The sequence below is a fragment of the Salvia hispanica genome, chromosome 6, assembly GCF_029641045.1.
Source record: "Salvia hispanica isolate PSC_SH4W2 chromosome 6, Shi_PSC_v1, whole genome shotgun sequence".
Lineage (NCBI taxonomy): Eukaryota > Viridiplantae > Streptophyta > Magnoliopsida > Lamiales > Lamiaceae > Salvia > Salvia hispanica.
In genome coordinates, this window is record NC_142697.1 from 3,299,253 (window position 1) to 3,318,351 (window position 19,099).

The following is a 19,099-nucleotide window of genomic DNA, read 5'->3' on the forward strand; positions in this document are numbered from 1 at the left end:
TTTCAACCAATCTGGAATCCAAGTCCTTGCCCAATTAGTACCTGCACACTCAAGTAGATAGATCAGTAAATCAACACAAGACTCTAGGAGTCTAAATCAAATCAGAAAAGGAGACAAGAAATCAGAGATATGCGGATATGGCTCAGGTCACAATGTGACTATGCTCTGGGCCAAGGACCTCCTCAATCACACTGATTTATCCAAAGGAGCGTAGTGAAACCGTCTGAATCAGAGATCTACCAAGACCTCACTGATTGCTACCAACGTTACCGTCTCAACACGCACAACCCCCTTTTCACCGAGAGAACCTCTCTAATACTCACGAACTCACAGATCCTCACAAGAATACAATTAAATCGCCTCCAACTTAGCAGATCCAACAAACAAGTTAGACCTAGCGCTGGACTTCGCAAGGCCACCGAAGAGGTAACCTCTGCTAGTGATTTCACCGGTTGAAACACTCTGAAAGGCTCAGAGAAACACTCGAAGAGAAGATCTCAGACGAAGAATGGAAACCCTAGAAAAATCGCCAGAGAGAGAGAGAGAGTTGAAGAGAGAGAGAGAGTTGAAGAGAAAGAGTGTGTAGTGTAGAATGAATGAGAGAGTCTAAGAGACTCCTCAGTTATTACTCACAAAACTAACACACTCAACATCCAACGGCGAGGAGGGGCGATCCGCGTGGAGTTGCAACGTGGCAGCAAGCCAGCCACTCTAGAGAGTAAGGCAACGACCAACCAGGCCTAAAGCTTTGGGCCCAGAATTAATAAGTCATTGGGCTGAACACATCCAAGCCCAAGACACCATTATTCAGATATGGTCCATTAAGTCTCACATGCTCCACCTTGGACCTTATCGGATAGAAAGAGGAGAGCTTGGTCCTTTACATTGCTTCATCACAGCCTACAAGGTTCATTCCTGACACCGAAGAGTTAGAAACAGCTCATTAGTCAAGGAATAAACCAGGTTGCCTCACAAGACACCAGATGACAAGCCAATTAGTCTTAGAGGGCTTTTAGTTGCCTTGTGATCTCAACTAAGCCAAGGCTTAATGAATCATCAAGGTCTTTCCCCCGGGACATGCAGATGCACATGCTAACCACAATCAAAATGCAGCCTTTTAATGCAAATGAGCAATTTTTCCACAGGTAAGCACTTAGTGCCCATGTCTGCAGGGTTTTTATCAGTATGCACTTTATGCAATAAAATCTCACATTTTTCAACAACATCTCTAATGAAATGGAACCTAACATCTATATGCTTGGTTCTATCATGAAAAACAAGATTTTTGCACAATTGTATGACAGACTGACTATCAGAATAAAAAACAGGAGTATTATGCAAGAATTTGAGTTCAGAGAGAACTCCCTTTAACCATATAGCCTCCTTCATAGCCTCTGTGATGACTATATATTCTGACTCAGTAGTGGAGAGGGCAACTATGTGCTGCAATTGTGATTTCCAACTAACACAAGACCTACACACAGTAAACACATAGGAAGTAGTGGACTTTCTCTTGTCCTTGTCATTAGCATAGTTAGAATCAACAAAACCACATAGCTCAACACCATCATCACACTTAGTGAAACACAGACCATACTTTGAAGTATGTTTCAGATACCTAAGCAACCATTTAAGAGCTTCCCAATGCACAGGTCCAGGATTAGACATGTATCTACTTAAGCATGAAACAACATAGGCAATATCAGGCCTAGTACTAACCATAAGATACATTACAGAGCCTATAGCATTAGAATAAGGGACCTTCTTCAAAGCTTTCATATCAGACTCAGTTTTAGGACAAAGATCCTTACTTAGCAAGAAATGAGCAGCTAAAGGAAAAGAAGCAGTTTTAGCACCAATCATATTAAACTTATCAAGAATTTTTTGCACATAAGGCTTCTGATGAAGGATCAGAGATGAGGACTTCCTATCCCTTAGGATATTGATCCCCAAAATCTTTTTAGCATCACCAAGGTCTTTCATGTCAAAATTACCACAAAGAGCAGATTGCACATGTTTAACAGACTTAATGCAAGGACCCATAATAAGCATCTCATCCACATATAGCAGCAAGAACACATGTAACGACCCGCCCATTTAGGGTATAATAAATGCGGCGTTCGCTAACTAGGTAGACTTAAAAGCATCAAAGATCATAACCTAGGGTTTCAAAAGAAAGGGATTTGACCAAAGCATTTAAGGTACAACTAAGTAGAGGAAGAATAATGCCTTAGCAAAGGAATTCATCAAAAGATTTATTGAAATAAAAGCTCAACCAAGTTCCTCAAAAAGAATATTTCTAACTGTTCATATTCCAAAACATACCCATGAAAATAAAAGAATAGAAGTATTTATCCCAACAAAAGATCACAGTTTTCATAATCAATAGCGGAAGCGACCAAGAAAGAAGTGAGGCTATGTATGAGGACACAACGACACCTTAAGTACCAACAGATCATTTTATTATTCTCCACTCAACACCGCCGCCCGCTCGTCACCACTCAACCTGCACATAAGGAAAACACATGCAGGGCTGAGTACGATAATCATACTCAATGGGCTCATTGCCGAAAACAGTTTTATCACAAATATAGTTATTATCATGCCATTTTCAAGTGTCCGTCGGGGTTTTAACTTTAGAAAGACCCGAGGCACCAAAATATCTTCTTTCTCAAATATCACGGTCGCGCAACCATTTTTCTCATAGACGTTTACCATATCCTCATTCTACATGACAAGGAATGCGGCCGCAATCCAGGTCACTAGACCGGCCAACCCGTACGCTGACTCTCGGTCTAACATTGGTGTACACTAACCCAAGTAGAGTTTGCGGCTCTACAAGGATCCGAATTCGATTATAACAATAGTGGCATAGCCACGAGGGATAGGCACGACAAAACAAATCAAGGCATGATAACACATCTTTCATTCTCATCAATATCAGTTTAGGACAATGTCCTTATTTTAAAAGAAAGCCCACCTCGTAGGTTTAGCTTGATAGAATTCTCTTCTCCTCGTTTATCACGCTGAGAGCGCGAAGTATCACCTTTAAATTAGGCGTATCCCAAATCAGTTTCAATCATGGATTTCAAATCATGCATGATCTCACGTTTCCCTTTTTCCCATCGATTATTTTTAAAATCATCAATCAAAATTAATGTATGATTAGCATATCATTTTTATTCAAATAACAACTCCAAATTCACCATTAAATCGTGTCACGCATGAGTGTTCCACACACACAACATACGCACACGATCATCACACTTGTGCACGCCGACCGAGGCGTGCACACACACACACACACACACATGGTAAAAAACACACACACATCCATGCATCCCAAATTTCATCACTTTATTTCCCCTTCACTCATCTAAATGCATGTGGACTCAAGAATACCGATTAATCGGTAGAAGAAGAGAAGATCAATATTTAAAGTACCTTTTCCAAAAGAACGAACGGTAGAAACAAGGAATTAGTCTTGATTCTTCAATAATCTCTTGAATTTCACTTGAATTCTTCTCAATTGATGAAGAAATCTTGAAGAAAACTTGAAGAAAACTTAGAGAAAGTGGGGGAGAAGATTTCGAAATTTTTGGGAGTGGGAGGCGCCGGTTTTGTGATCTCTAGGGTTAGGGTTTCTCTCCTATTTATAGAGTCTCAAATAATAATATCCCAATAATTAAATAAATAAAGATTTGGAAGATTTGGTAGAGATTATGGGGGAGTGGCGTTAAATTTGTTGAGAAGTAAGAGGATTTCGAAAATCTAGGCTTAAATAAATAGCCTATGATTTAATTTGAATATTTCACGGAGTAGAATAATATATCACGGAGCAAGAATAAAATAAAATACTCCCCAAATTAAAAGGAGAAGTGGCGTGATTTTCCAATCTTCAAAAGGAATAAATTCAAATCCTAATTCAATTAGGATATGGTAAGATTTTCTTAGATATGGCAAGATATGCTAGGATATTTTAGCATATTTATATTTATTCATGGAATAGAATAAATAAGGAATCAATAAAATAACAAATAAATCCTCCCTCCTTTCTAGATGAGATTTTCGAAAATCTCATGAATATCAAAGGTGATAATTTCGAAAATTCCATGTAGGAATTATAGAGTATTTGGACTTTGGATTTAATTTGGATAATTATCCCAAACAAATAATTAAATCCAAGAATAATATTATTTCTTCTCCAATATATAATGGCCGAAAATTCTACATGGTTTAAGAAATGCTCCTATTATTTTTCTCACTCATCCCTTAGCAAAATAATTCCCCACAATTATATTACTCCGCATCAAATATTCACATATTCCAATCAAATAATTTCTTCAGTTTCTCTTCTTTTTCTCAACGCATTGACCTTTCAACGGCCACGTCATATTTTTCCTATCTTTGACTATTCAATAGCCACGTCAACATTTCAACAAGTTGACTATTCAACTCAATCAAAAATCCCATACGCAATTAGGTCACAAAGACACTATGCAATTAATTTCTCATCAAATAATTCACATATCATAGCATTTAAGGCATTTAATGCAAAAATTTTATAATCCGAAAATTAGGGTTTGAAAAAGTGGGGCGTTACATTCCACCACCCTTAAAAGAAATTTCGTCCCGAAATTTGGTACCTCATGGAAAAAGTTCCGGGTACAGTTCCTTCATCTTGTCCTCAAGCTCCCATGTGGCTTCTTCGTAATCGTGGTTCCTCCATAGCACTTTCACGCTAGCAATAGATTTATTTCTCAAATTCTGAACCTTCCGGTCCAAGATCATTTGGGGTCTCTCTTCATAGCTCAAGTCGGAATTCAACGCGACTTCTTCGTAGTGAATCACATGCTTTGGATCGAACACATATTTTCGCAACTGCGATACGTGAAAGACGTTGTGCACGTTTGCAAGACTTGGCGGTAGCGCCAATCGATAGGCTACGGGTCCTATTCCTTCTAGAATTTCGTAAGGCCCGATAAAACGTGGTTTTAATTTTCCCTTAACACCAAAACGTGTTATCCCTCTCGACGGGGACACTTTGAGAAAGACTTTATCACCGGCTTGGAATTGTAGGTCGGTCCGTCGGACGTCAGCGTATGACTTTTGTCTGTCCTGAGCTTCCTTTATTCTAGCACGAATTTGTCGTACGACTTCTATCATTTCCTCGACTGCATCGGGTCCTAGCACCCGTCGCTCGCCAACTTCATCCCAATAGAGCGGTGATCTACATTTTCTTCCGTATAAGGCTTCATAAGGAGCCATATTGATTGTTGCTTGGAAGCTGTTATTGTATGCAAATTCAATTAGCGGTAGTACGGTCTCCCAACTTCCACCGCGGTCGAGTATCACGGCTCTCAACATATCCTCGAGAGTTTGGATCGTCCTCTCGGATTGCCCATCAGATTGCGGGTGAAATACCGTGCTGAAATTCAGTTGCGTTCCCAACTCGCGCTGTAGACTAATCCAAAATTTCGATGTGAACTTCGGGTCACGATCGGACGTAATTGTCACTGGGACTCCGTGCAATCGCACGATCTCTTTTATGTAGATACGAGCCAGCTTGCTCGATCCATGAGTTACCGAAATCGGTATGAAATGCGCAGTCTTGGTAAGGCGATCTATAATCACCCAAATTGCGGTGTTCCCACTTAGGGTCTTTGGCAAGGCTGTCACAAAATCCATGGCGATATGCTCCCATTTCCACTCGGGTATCTCCAATGGTTGTAATTTCCCATGCGGTCGTTGATGTAATGCCTTCACCTGTTGGTAGGCTAAACAACGTTCTACAAATGCCGCGATATCTCTCTTCATGCCATTCCACCAAAAGGACTTTTTCAAGTCTTGGTACATCTTCGTACTTCCAGGGTGAGCAGTGTATGGAGTTTCATGAGCTTCACTCATGATCTCGCTCTTGAGCTCCTCGTTGTTTGGCACACACAACCTTCCTTCAAAGGTGAGGGCGTTGTCGGACTCTTCACTAAATTTTCCGGATTCACCGGTCCTTACTTCCACTCGGATTTCCTCGAGTTCCGCATCCATTCGTTGTGCTGCAACGATTCTTGTTTTCAGATCTGGCTTAACCACCAACGTGGCAATTCGTCCTTCCACTGTTTCGGGTGCTCTTATCACTTCTAATCGCATTTTGCTAAATTCTCGTATCAAGCTCTCCTCTTCCGTTAGGAATGTAGCCACTTGCGAATGATCTCTACGGCTCAAAGCATCTGCCACAACATTCGCTTTGCCGGGGTGGTAGTTAATGCCACAATCGTAGTCCTTCACTAATTCGAGCCATCTTCGTTGTCGCATATTCAGGTCTCTTTGCTCGAAGAAATACTTTAAGCTCTTGTGGTCCGTAAAGATTTCACATCTAACTCCGTAGAGATGATGCCTCCAAATCTTTAGGGCATGTACCACTGCTGCTAACTCCAAATCGTGCGTTGGGTAATTCAACTCGTGTGGTCTTAATTGTCGTGACGCATAGGCGATCACCTTGTTGTTTTGCATCAACACGCATCCTAGTCCAACCTTCGAAGCATCGGTGCAGACTACGTAATTCACTCCAGACTCGGGCACAGCTAACACTGGCGCGGTTGTCAACTTTTCCTTCAAGAGTTGAAAGCTTGCTTCACACTCTGGGGTCCAATTCACTTTGACTCCTTTCTTGAGTTGTTGCGTCATTGGTCTCGCTATCTTGGAGAATCCTTCAATGAATCTTCGGTAGTATCCTGCCAATCCTAGGAAACTCCGAATTTCGTTTGATGTTGACGGCGACTTCCATCGCTGTACCGCCTCGACCTTGGCGGGGTCCACTCGAATTCCTTCTGCCGACACAATGTGTCCTAGAAAATTCACTTCCTTTAGCCAAAATTCACACTTGCTGAATTTGGCGTACAACTTCTCGGTCCTCAACGTTTCCAACGTAATTCGTAGGTGCTCTTCATGCTCCTTCTCGTTCTTTGAGTAGACTAGAACGTCATCGATGAAGACTAAAACGAATTTATCCAAAAACGGATGGAATATTCGATTCATTAAGTCCATGAATACTGCTGGGGCATTCGTTAGGCCGAACGGCATCACAATGAATTCGTAGTGTCCATATCTCGTACGAAACGCAGTCTTAGGTATATCCTCCCTTCGAACTCGTAGTTGGTGATATCCGGACCTCAAGTCCATCTTTGAAAAGACTCCTGCTCCTCGCAGTTGATCAAACAAGTCATCTATCCTCGGCAGTGGATACTTGTTCTTTAGAGTCAACTTGTTTAACTCCCTATAATCGATGCACATCCTCATCGATCCGTCCTTCTTCTTCACGAAAAGTACTGGCGCACCCCATGGCGAGACACTAGGTCTAATGAAACCTAAGTCCATGAGTTCTTGGAGTTGTACCTTTAACTCCTCCAACTCCTTTGGCGCCATTCTATACGGTGCCTTGGATACGGGTGCAGCTCCCGGTTCAAGGTCAATCGTGAACTCCAATTGTCGATCTGGCGGTGGTCCAGGTAACACTTCTGGAAAAACGTCGGGAAAATCTTTCACAGCAGCAACATCTTCCATCCTCTCCTCGTTCTTCTCCTCTCCATGGAGGTAGACAAGATAGGCAGTTCGCCCTTTTTTCATCATTGCAGTCGCCTGCAGCGCGGATATGATGGCGGTTCGCCGGTTCATCGCGATTCCGTGGTATATGGTGGGTTCTCTTCCCGGAGCTTGTAGAGATACTTGCCTCTCCTTACAACGAATCGTCGCAAAGTTCGTTGTCAACCAGTCCATTCCCAGGATTATATCGATATCCTCCATTTTTATGACTCGCAAGTCGTGAGCAACTATCTTAAGTTCTCCCATAACAATTTCTACATTAGGGCACGTTCTAGATATTTCTATCATTCCTCCTACTGGTGAGGACACCATCATTCTACGTTCAGATTCGCTAATAGGCAAGCTCAAAGTATGCACACATAGTTCAGATATAAACGAGTGCGACGCGCCCGTATCAAACAACACAACAACAGGGGTGTTGAGAATTTCGCCCATACCTGTCAAATTCCCTTTTTCACGATCCTCTTGCTCTTTCTTCGGCTTCTTTTGCTCCAACGCGAACGCTCTAACTTGGGGAGGAAGTCTGGGGCGCTGAGGTTGTGGTTGTCGCGATGATGAGTCGCTATTCCCTCCAGATTCATTCTGCGGTGCCCTAGTTGGCTGACGGGATCCCTGATCGTTCTGCCTTGATCCCGATCCTCTTTTGTTATTTGGACACTCCCTGAAAAAATGACCGTTTCCTCCACAAGTGTAGCACTTGATCACGTTCTGGTATCGGCATTCTCCGAAATGATACTTAGAGCACACATTGCATTGTGGTGCCCTAGGTCGGTAGTCTCCTCTCTGGCTAGACGTATGCTGCCCTCCTCCGTGATGGGGTCGATGCTGACTCGGCTGGCGTCGCTTTCCATCGTGCGAATTCCTCTGCTCATCCCACTTCCGTTTCTCTCTGGAGTAGTGCGGTGGGGGTAACGACGAAGTTGCAATCTCCTTAGCTTTCTCCTTAGGCATTGCTGCCTCAATATCCAACGCGAGTGCTAAAGCTTTAGCGTATGCGAGTCTCCCTCGACTGGCCAATGACATCTTTATCTCGGACCTTAGCCCCTCGCGGAACTTGTCCGACAGCTTCTCGTCTGTGTCGACTTGATCAGGGGCGTATCGGGTCATGCTGTTGAGCGTTCGATCATACTCTGTCACCGTCATGCGTCCTTGCGTCAGATTGTTGAACTCGGATGCCTTCGCTTTCCGGTAGCTTTTCGGCACATACTTGTTGTATAGCTCGGTCTTGAAATCGTCCCACGTCATTGCTTCCACTTGACCTTGTGTCAAGGTCTTTATTCTTGTATCCCACCAAAAGTCGGCTGCCTCGGTTAGCTGATGAGTAACGCAACTCATCCGTTCCCTATCATTGCATCCCAAGATTGTGAAGATACGCTCTATCGCGCGGATCCAAGATTCGGCTTTGGCCGGTTCTCCAAGTCCATCGAACACGGGCGGTTTCTGTTCCAAAAACAGCTTCACTACTTCCCTATTAACCGGGGGTGGGGGAGGCGGCGGTGTCGGAATCGACCGTGTCACTCTCCTCACTTGAAGGTGGAGGTGTCGGTTGACGGTTATGGCGTCTTGGCGGCATTCTGATTTATCAACACAAAAATTATTCCCATGATTCTAACGATAGTCACATGGTATAGTTGAAATAACAAGGTTCATGGTTCAATTGTTTTGGAATATATGGCCAAGCGCAAGATATCAAAAGTTCGTCACATAGACGGATTGCAAAGAGTAGTGTCAATTATGATTATAAAATTTGGTTGCATCAAGGTCACTCAAAAGATCAATGTCTCATATTATCAAGGTAATTGCACTTAAGAAGCAGTTGTACAATTTCAAGTGGCGATTACAAGGCGCCATAAGGTATTCAAAAATGGTGGTGCGACAAGAGGCATGATGTGATGGCATGATAACATAGTGATTGATAATTTGTACCATGTACGAAAGGCAATCCATTGTATAAAAATATCTCCCCATGGCATATTAATCAAAAACGTCGCCTCAAAGAGGTCTTAGTATCAAAAGCAGCAGAAAAACGGAAGAGTAGCAAAAATCATAAGGTAGCAAATCAATCCAAAAACATGGGGGAAGCCAAAACAAATATTCCACGACTATCACTCCTAGTCGATGTCGTTCATATCCTCCTCGGGGTCATCGTCCTCATCCATCTCCAAAAAGCGGGTCCTTCCTCGTCCGGTCCCTCATTCTCGCCATATTCACCAACATCCGGGGGCGGCGGTGTTATCGCACGCATGTCCTCCACATTTCCGTGGATAACCAAAGGATGAGCCACATTAGCCTTAAGCCTTGGCCTATTAGGGACACGATCAACATGCGGCTCCTTATCGCGACGATACCTCCATCGGCGAGCTTGGCCTGGCGGATACTTGTGCGCTGGGGGACTAAGCGGCGGTCCATCCCTCGCAGCTGCCATGGCTGGGAGTAGCACTCCAATCAATCCGATTATATCGCCTCGAGGCTTGTACTCCGGCGGACTGAACCACGTATATGGCAATGCAGCTTGGGCAGTCCATTCGCTCCAAGGACTCGGCAGAGTGTGGATCAATCTCGAGATCCCCGCGTGGTGGGTAACTCCTCCATACGCGTATGCATCCATCCAAAGATCGTAGAATTCGGTGACGTAGGTTAGGAGAAAGGACTTTCCATCCCACTCAAACTCTTGGTAGGTTTCGACAGGGAAAACCTTGTTCTTTGCGTAACGATCGCGCATCGGTGCATAATAATGATTGGGCATCTACAAAAGAAATCTCAGCATCAGAACAAGGATCGAAGAAAATATCAATAGTGTATAAGATTTCAACTGATGCTGAGAGTACGATGGATATATATATATATATATATATATATATATATATATATATATATGTGTATGCGTCGAACGACGGAGGTGTGAAGATAATATCATATCAAGAAATAACGGAATTTCCTTTCCGTGCCAAAAGGTGTGTATATATATATATATATATATTTTCGCGTTTCAACGCTTCGCAATTCGTTCTCATAAGTCGCTCGCCTCGTATTCGGCGTTTGGTGCCTCCAAGTTCGATATTATCACAAAATTTTTCATTCACGACACGACTTACAACTATGTATAGCAGCGTGCTCAAGTTCCTTCTCATAAAGGTTGTTCATCACATTTCACGCAAATCACAATCATATAGGATTTCATAGAGTTTTATTGTTCAACTCATAACAGTCTCAACATATAATCACTTGCATAACAACATTTATTTTGCATAATCACATTTTGCAAGTTCACATGCAAGCATAATCATCACAATTTTCCAAATATATATCAACAATCTCCCATTCGCTTCAACTTCCCATAATTCATAATTCAAATCAATATTCAAGAGATACTTGTTACCTCATTCATCGTGGTTGAGCGGAGACGAGTTGCGGTGTTGAGCCTTCGACGATTATCAATTAATCAATTTACACAAATTTCAGATTTCAATTCAACAAGACTCTTGGGTCCAAAGCGAAAAGAACTGAGGCTCTGATACCAACTGTAACGACCCGCCCATTTAGGGTATAATAAATGCGGCGTTCGCTAACTAGGTAGACTTAAAAGCATCAAAGATCATAACCTAGGGTTTCAAAAGAAAGGGATTTGACCAAAGCATTTAAGGTACAACTAAGTAGAGGAAGAATAATGCCTTAGCAAAGGAATTCATCAAAAGATTTATTGAAATAAAAGCTCAACCAAGTTCCTCAAAAAGAATATTTCTAACTGTTCATATTCCAAAACATACCCATGAAAATAAAAGAATAGAAGTATTTATCCCAACAAAAGATCACAGTTTTCATAATCAATAGCGGAAGCGACCAAGAAAGAAGTGAGGCTATGTATGAGGACACAACGACACCTTAAGTACCAACAGATCATTTTATTATTCTCCACTCAACACCGCCGCCCGCTCGTCACCACTCAACCTGCACATAAGGAAAACACATGCAGGGCTGAGTACGATAATCATACTCAATGGGCTCATTGCCGAAAACAGTTTTATCACAAATATAGTTATTATCATGCCATTTTCAAGTGTCCGTCGGGGTTTTAACTTTAGAAAGACCCGAGGCACCAAAATATCTTCTTTCTCAAATATCACGGTCGCGCAACTATTTTTCTCATAGACGTTTACCATATCCTCATTCTACATGACAAGGAATGCGGCCGCAATCCAGGTCACTAGACCGGCCAACCCGTACGCTGACTCTCGGTCTAACATTGGTGTACACTAACCCAAGTAGAGTTTGCGGCTCTACAAGGATCCGAATTCGATTATAACAATAGTGGCATAGCCACGAGGGATAGGCACGACAAAACAAATCAAGGCATGATAACACATCTTTCATTCTCATCAATATCAGTTTAGGACAATGTCCTTATTTTAAAAGAAAGCCCACCTCGTAGGTTTAGCTCGATAGAATTCTCTTCTCCTCGTTTATCACGCTGAGAGCGCGAAGTATCACCTTTAAATTAGGCGTATCCCAAATCAGTTTCAATCATGGATTTCAAATCATGCATGATCTCACGTTTCCCTTTTTCCCATCGATTATTTTTAAAATCATCAATCAAAATTAATGTATGATTAGCATATCATTTTTATTCAAATAACAACTCCAAATTCACCATTAAATCGTGTCACGCATGAGTGTTCCACACACACAACATACGCACACGATCATCACACTTGTGCATGCCGACCGAGGCGTGCACACACACACACACACACACACACGGTCAAAAACACACACACATCCATGCATCCCAAATTTCATCACTTTATTTCCCTTTCACTCATCTAAATGCATGTGAACTCAAGAATACCGATTAATCGGTAGAAGAAGAGAAGATCAATATTTAAAGTACCTTTTCCAATAGAACGAACGGTAGAAACAAGGAATTAGTCTTGATTCTTCAATAATCTCTTGAATTTCACTTGAATTCTTCTCAATTGATGAAGAAATCTTGAAGAAATTTTGAAGAAAACTTAGAGAAAGTGGGGGAGAAGATTTCGAAATTTTTGGGAGTGGGAGGCGCCGGTTTTGTGATCTCTAGGGTTAGGGTTTCTCTCCTATTTATAGAGTCACAAATAATAATATCCCAATAATTAAATAAATAAAGATTTGGAAGATTTGGTAGAGATTATGGGGGAGTGGCGTTAAATTTGTTGAGAAGTAAGAGGATTTCGAAAATCTAGGCTTAAATAAATAGCCTATGATTTAATTTGAATATTTCACGGAGTAGAATAATATATCACGGAGCAAGAATAAAATAAAATACTCCCCAAATTAAAAGGAGAAGTGGCGTGATTTTCCAATCTTCAAAAGGAATAAATTCAAATCCTAATTCAATTAGGATATGGTAAGATTTTCTTAGATATGGCAAGATATGCTAGGATATTTTAGCATATTTATATTTATTCATGGAATAGAATAAATAAGGAATCAATAAAATAACAAATAAATCCTCCCTCCTTTCTAGATGAGATTTTTGAAAATCTCATGAATATCAAAGGTGATAATTTCGAAAATTCCATGTAGGAATTATAGAGTATTTGGACTTTGGATTTAATTTGGATAATTATCCCAAACAAATAATTAAATCCAAGAATAATATTATTTCTTCTCCAATATATAATGGCCGAAAATTCCACATGGTTTAAGAAATGCTCCTATTATTTTTCTCACTCATCCCTTAGCAAAATAATTCCCCACAATTATATTACTCCGCATCAAATATTCACATATTCCAATCAAATAATTTCTTCACTTTCTCTTCTTTTTCTCAACGCATTGACCTTTCAACGACCACGTCATATTTTTCCCATCTTTGACTATTCAATAGCCACGTCAACATTTCAACAAGTCGACTATTCAACTCAATCAAAAATCTCATATGCAATTAGGTCACAAAGACACTATGCAATTAATTTCTCATCAAATAATTCACATATCATAGCATTTAAGGCATTTAATGCAAAAATTTTATAATCCGAAAATTAGGGTTTGAAAAAGTGGGGCGTTACAACACAGGTACTTTATCAAGGTCTTTCACATACAAACAAGCATCAAAGGATCTCCTAACAAAGCCTAACTTCTGCATGCATGTATTGAACTTGATATTCCACTGCCTAGGAGATTGTTTGAGACCATACAAAGCTTTCTTAAGTAAACACACATAATTGGGAAAGTTTGGATCCACAAAACCCTCTAGTTGTTTCATGTAAATGGGTTTATCCAAGTCACTATGAAGGAAAACAGTTTTGATTTCCCAATTAAAATGAGCACATAAGGCAAGCATCACTCTTACAGTAGTAAACTTAACCACAAGAGTAAAAATTTCTGTATAATCTACCCCCTCTTGCTGTGTAAAACCCTTTGCAACCAACCTAGCCTTGTACCGCAACCCCTTAATCTCATCTTTCAGCTTAAACAGCCACCTGCAGTCAACCACAGAGGCACCAGGGGGCAGAGGCACAAGAATCCAGGTTTTATTAACATACAAAGAGTGGATTTCTTCTGTCATAGCTTTGAACCACATGTCCCAAAACTTGGACTTTTGAGCCTGCTTATAAGATTGTGGCACATTTCCATCAGACTCATAAACATTAAAAGCAAGATTAACCAAATTAACAAGGCCTAAGTACCTAATAGGAGGATTAGGATTCCTTCTAACTCTATCCCTAGACAGGAGGTAATCCTTCAAATCTGGACCAGGGTTAGGAACATGTTCAGGCTCAACAACTTGGTCATCATGAAGAGTCACATTTTGGGATTCAGGCTCAAGCTGAGGCTCAAGCTCAGGTTCTGGTTCAGGGTCAGGGGCTATAGGGTTTGTATTCCAGAAGTGCTCCACCTCACTTAGAGCATCATTAGATGGCTCCACCTCAGTGAGAGTGTCAGTGGACTCCACCTCAGTAAGAGGCTCATTGTCAGCACTTATAGGAGAGGTATCAGGGTCAGGCTTAAGACAGGGGAACTCATCCTCATTAAAGACCACATCCCTACTTATTATGACCCTAAAACCTGATTCACTTCTATTCCAAATCTATAACCCTTAACACCTTCTGGATATCCAAGAAATACCCCTTTCTTAGATCTGGGATCCAGTTTATCAGTTTTAGAGTGAATGAAAGCACTACATCCAAAAACTTTTAAGTGGGATAAAGTAATTTTTCTTCCAGTGAATATAGACTCAAGACATTTACCCTTTAAATGGACTGAGGGAGACCTATTCACCAGGTATGCTGAAGTCAGAAGGGCTTCACCCCAAAATTTTTTAGAAAGACCACTTTTAGACAAAAGACACCTAACTTTTTCCAAAAGGGTTCTGTTCATCCTTTCAGCAACTCCATTTTGCTGAGGGGTATAAGGAGTAGTCTTGTTTCTTTTAATTCAAAACTTGGAGCACTGAGCATCCATTTGAGAATTACAAAACTCAAGACCATTATCTGTCCTAATTACTTTAATGGTTTTTCCAGTTTGATTTTCAACAAGATTTTTCCAAGTCAAAATTTTTTCAAAGACTTCAGACTTATTTTTCATTAAAAACACCAAACTTTCCTGGAGAAATCATCAATTATGGACAGAAAATACACATACCCTGAATGAGAAGAAACAGAGGCTGGTCCCCACACATCCATGTGGAGATACTCAATAACACTCTAACTGACATTGTCAGACATAGGAGTGGGGAAAGGTAACTCTGTGTTGTTTGCCCAACACACAAGTGTCACAAAAGGGAAGGCTATTTTGAAAATCATTTTCAGACAATAACTCATTTTTCTTCAAAATATTGAGACCCTTTTCACTCATATGACAAAGTCTATTATGCCACAACATGGCCTTATCAACCCTAACCACATTAGCAAGATTACTCACACAAGCCACAGATTGAGCAGAACACACGTAGAGATTACACTTCTTCTCAGCTTTAAATAAACACATAGCACCCTTACAGATTTTCATTACACCCTGCCCCCACTTACCCTCAAAACCTTCTTGTTCTAAACATGTACAGGAGAGCAGGTTGTAACATAAATCAGACACATATCTCACATTCTTCAAATTAAGCACATAGCCATTACTGAATTTCAAACACACTGTCCCAATGCCAAGAATCTGACACTTTTTGTCATTTGCCATAGAAACAAAGGTATTTTCCACAGGTTTGAAATCAGAAAACACATTTTTGAAATGAGAGATATGATAGGTGCATCCAGAATCAATTAGCCAGTCATTAATGGAAAAAGAACAGGCAAGAGTAGAGTTGACAGAAAGAATATCATGAGTCATGAAGCAAACACCTTCTGAATCACCATTCTTAGCCAGGTTAGCCATGGAATCCAGTTGATTATTATTTTTCTGCTTTTTAGGATTAGGGCACTCCTTTTTATAGTGACCAACCTCACCACAGTTAAAACATTTTCTATTAGCCTTAGGATTCCTGCTTTTAGACCTGGACCTACTCTTGCCCTTCTTTTTACCATTCCAATTAGAGTTAGAGCTGCCCAAGGTTTACCGAACCGGCGGTTAAAACCGAAACCGTAACCGACGGTTACGGTTCCAAACCGAAACCGCGAAAAATATGCCAAACTGAAACTGTGAATTTTAGAACCGTGGTTTGGTTCAGGTTCTAAATTTGTCGAACTGAAACCGCGACCGAACCGCCGGTTCCGGACGGTTCCGAACCGGCGGTTTCACGGTTCCGAACCGCCAACGCAATGATAAATTTAAACATAGTTAATCCTTATATTAAAACTATACTCCATTAAATAAAACATTGCTGAATGATCCGGTTTATGAGTTTTATACTCTTATATAAATAACTTTCATTTTTAGATTTGGTAATATCCATAGAAACAATAATGTGGGACAAAATTTTGTAGCAAAAATAACTTTATAATACTATTTGGTAAAATTGGATGGTAATTTGAAAAACATAAGACAAAAGATAATAAAATAAAAATAACTAAATTACAAGATGGAGTCTATGTTGTATGGTTTATGGTAATAACTTTATAATACTATTTCCGATTTTATTAATTAACATATTTTTTTACGTATGGAATCTATTAAGTATGGATAATTATTAATAAATATTTATCCAACATTTTTTAATAAACTTAGAAGAATTGATTATTTAAATAAAGTATAATAAATTAACATTGGTTAATGTTGTAGTCTTCAAAATTGATTAGTTGAGTCTTCAAAATTGATTGGTTGACGGTGGGCGATGGCTGCACTATTCAAAATTGATTGCACAAAACACCATTTCTTTTATTTTTATTTATTTATTTATATATTCTTAAATGTTGATTTTAAATTCAAATTGGATCTCATTTCTCTCTATTTTTATCTATATTAAATACTCCTCTCTATCCTTACGTACACTCACCTCATTTTAGTGTTAACAAGAAGATCTCTCTTCAATCTCTCAATTTAAACTATCCATTTCCTTGTTCCAATTTATTTTATAATTTCAAACTATATGGCTAAAAAAAATTAACGGAAAAAACCGCGAAACCGAACCTAAACCGCTACGAACCGTCCGAAAATCGGCGGTTCCAAACCGAAACCGAAACCGCCTATTTTCGAACCGAAACCGAAACCATGAAACAGCCTCACGGTTCGGTTCCGGTTCCATATTTCCCAAAACCGGAACCGGCGGTTCCGAATCGAAACCGCCGGTTCATGAACCGTGGGCAAGTCTAATTAGAGTTACTGTCCTCATTACCCCCTCTATTTCTAGATCTGCCCCTAACATTTAAAGACTTTGACTGAGCAGTTTTAAAAGCTTGATTTTCATTAAGCTCAATTTCTTTGGATTTTAAAGAACTAATGATCAAATCAAGGGGGGCAGAATCCCTACCATACTTAATGACAGCTTTAACATCATTGTAAGAATCAGGGATAGCATTCATTAGGGCAATTTTAGTATACTCATCAATGGTTTTGTCACCAGACCTTTTAATGTCTTGAACAAGTTTTTGAAAAATATCAATATTATCCTCAATGTCCTTTGAAAGATCAAGTTTAAACTTAAAGAGCTTTTCCAGCAAATACATTCTTGATGACATTGAGGTTTCAGTATACAGAGTATCTAGCTTTTTCCATAGCTCAGAGACAGACTCAATGGCACCAACCTTTCTAATCACAGAATCAGAGGTTGAATATAATAGTAGACCTAGTTAATTCATTCATTTCTGCAACCTTATCTGCAGACTGGACTAAGCCCTCAACAGATTTGAAAACTTTTTGCTGAATTAAAACACACTTCATTTTCTGTTTCCAAATCACAAAAGCATTTTTCCCATTAAAGGGGATAATGCCAACTGGCTGGGATATTTTGAGAAAGATTTTAACACACACAAAAGTACCAGCAACCCAGAGAGCACAACAAACAACCCTGCTTTCACAGAGAGTGGTCTTAAACACACAACAGTCAAAGAGACCACTTATAACAGATGCAGGGGTTTCTCATGCAAGAAACACAGAAGCACTTATAGGAGAGGTATCAGGGTCAGGCTTAAGACAGGGGGAACTCATCCTCATTAAAGACCACATCCCTACTTATTATGACCCTAAAACCTGGTTCACTTCTATTCCAAATCCTATAACCCTTAACACCTTCTGGATATCCAAGAAATACCCCTTTCTTAGAGTTAGTAATGTAAATACTTATATAACGAGAATTGATATGCTGAGGGACTAATTGTGAGCGACAAAGAGCGCCTCTCTCCTCAGTCTCAAATGGAATCCTAATCATATTACGAAATTCTCTCCATCCATTACTGTTACACTCCCTTTTATTTAATTTTTCAATTATAAAACTCTAACATCAATACTCTCCCAATTCTAAAACAGTACATTATGAAACAAAGTGCAGCTCCACATCTCCATTGATTTCTTATTCCTCGTTCCAACTTCGTTTTTTCATTGTGAAATCCAATTGTTAGTATTCTTTTGAACAATAATTTATTTCTTCCTTCCCACCTTCTCTACAATCCCAATTTAAACTCTTAAATTTCATCGACCCAAGATCCAACTTAGCAGATTAACTAAAAAGAAACTTCAAAAACTCTCAATTTTCATCAAGCCAAGATCCAACTTTGTAGATTTAACCAAGAACAAACTTCGTTATGAAATTAGGCTGAAGGAAAAATGAGAAAAGAGTGTTTATTGAGTAAGTTGTGAAAAGAGTGTTCATCAATGAGAATGAGAAAGAAAAAGAAAGAGAAAAAAGACCGCACATACGTCTCCGCTCTATCAATTCATCAAAGAACAGAAACGTTTGAATGATAACTTACCTTTTGATTGTGATAACATTAAATTGTTCATGAAGAAAACTTGGAAATAGACGATAGAATTTTTGAAGAGAGGTAATTTTGATTTCAATTTTATTTTGACGGAGTGGATTTTGGAATTGAAGAAGATAGGTGAAATTGAATTGGGGATATTTCATAGATTATGAAAAATT